The following is a 1,996-nucleotide window of genomic DNA, read 5'->3' as shown; positions in this document are numbered from 1 at the left end:
CAACCTAAAGAAAGCCTGAACTCTTGGGAAAAGCTAGTCAATGCCTTTTTGGCAAAGTTCTTTCCACCTCAAAAATTGAGTAAGCTTAGAGTGGAAGTCCAAACCTTCAGACAGAAGGAAGGAGAATCCCTCTATGAAGCTTGGGAAAGATACAAACAATTGATCAGAAAGTGTCCCTCTGATATGCTTTCTGAATGGAGCATCATATGTATTTTCTATGATGGTCTGTTTGAACTGTCCAAGATGTCTTTGGATAGCTCTGCTGGAGGATCTCTTCATCTGAAGAAGACGCCTACAGAAGCTCAAGAACTAATTGAAATGGTTGCAAATAATCAATTCATGTACTTCTGAAAGGAATCCTGTGAACAATGGGACGAATCAGAAGAAATGAGTTCTTGAGATTGACACTCTGAATGCCATATTGGCTCAGAACAAAATATTGACTCAGCAAGTCAATTTGATTTCTCAAAGTCTGTCTGGAATGCAAAATGCACCAGGCAGTCCTAAGGAAGCTTCATCTGAAGAAGAAGCTTATGATCCTGAGAACCCTTCAATGGAAGAGGTGAATTACATGGGAGAACCCTATGGAAACACCTATAATTCTTCATGGAGAAATCATCCAAATCTCTCATGGCAGGATCAACAGAGACCTCAACAAGGTTTCAACAACAATAATGGTGGAAGAAACAGGTTTAGCAATGGCAAGCCTTTTCCATCATCTTCTCAGCAACAGACAGAGAATTCTAAGCAGAACCACTCTGACTTAGCAACCATGGTCTCTGATCTAATCAAAACCACTCAAAGTTTTATGACTGAAACAAGGTCCTCCATTAAAAATTTGGAGGCACAAGTGGGTCAGCTGAGCAAGAAAATTACTGAACTCCCTCTTAGTACTCTTCCAAGCAATACAGAAGAAAATCCAAAAGGAGAGTGCAAGGCCATCAACATGGCCGAATTTGGAGAGGAGGGAGAGGCAGTGAACGCCACTGAGGAAGACCTCAATGGACGTACACTGGCCTCCAATGAGTTCCCTAATGAGGAACCATGGGAATCTGAGGCTCACACTGAGACCATAAAGATTCCATTCGATTTACTTCTGCCATTCATGAGCTCTGATGAGTATTCTTCCTCTGAAGAGGATGAGTATGTCACTGAAGAGCAAGTTGCTAAATACCTTGGAGCAATCATGAAGCTAAATGACAAGTTATTTGGTAATGAGACTTGGGAGGATGAACCCCCTTTGCTCACCAAAGAATTGGATGACTTGTCCAGGCAGAAACTACCTCAAAAAAGACAGGATCCTGGAAAGTTTTCAATACCTTGTACCATAGGCACCATGACCTTCAAGAAGGCCTTGTGTGACCTAGGGTCAAGTGTAAACCTCATGCCTCTCTCTGTAATGGAGAAGCTAAGGATCTTTGAGATGCAAGCTGCAAAAATCTCACTAGAGATGGTAGACAATTCAAGAAAACAAGCTTATGGACTTGTAGAGGATGTTCTGGTAATGATTGAAGACCATTACATCCCTGCTGATTTCATAGTCCTAAAGACTGGGAAGTGCATGGATGAATCCATCATCCTTGGCAGACCCTTCCTAGCCACAGCAAAGGCTGTGATTGATGTTGATAGAGGAGAATTGATCATTCAAGTGAATGAAGAATTGATGAGCGGATAATTTGTACGCTTTTTGGCATTGTTTTTAGTATGATCTAGTTAGTTTTTAGTATATTTTTATTAGTTTTTAGTTAAAATTCACTTTTCTGGACTTTACTATGAGTTTGTGTGTTTTTCTGTGATTTCAGGTATTTTCTGGCTGAAATTGAGGGACCTGAGCAAAAATCTGATTCAGAGACCAAAAAGGACTGCAGATGCTGTTGGATTCTGACCTCCCTGCACTCGAAGTGGATTTTCTGGAGCTACAGAAGCCCAATTGGCGCGCTCTCAACGGCGTTGGAAAGTAGACATCCTGGGCTTTCCAGCAATATATGATAGTTCA

General features: G+C 41.3%; 1 non-coding gene across 1 annotated transcript; it reads right to left on the bottom strand.

The window, feature by feature from the left end:
* Window positions 1-81: 81 nt before the first annotated feature.
* On the bottom strand, window positions 82-189 carry LOC127740956 (small nucleolar RNA R71). The gene has a single exon (XR_008001812.1). It is a non-coding gene; the product is annotated as a small nucleolar RNA R71 (small nucleolar RNA).
* Between the last annotated feature and the right edge of the window lie 1,807 nt (window positions 190-1,996).

The sequence above is a fragment of the Arachis duranensis genome, chromosome 7, assembly GCF_000817695.3.
Source record: "Arachis duranensis cultivar V14167 chromosome 7, aradu.V14167.gnm2.J7QH, whole genome shotgun sequence".
Classification (NCBI taxonomy): Eukaryota; Viridiplantae; Streptophyta; class Magnoliopsida; order Fabales; family Fabaceae; genus Arachis; species Arachis duranensis.
This window is presented reverse-complemented; position numbering and strand designations above follow the sequence as displayed.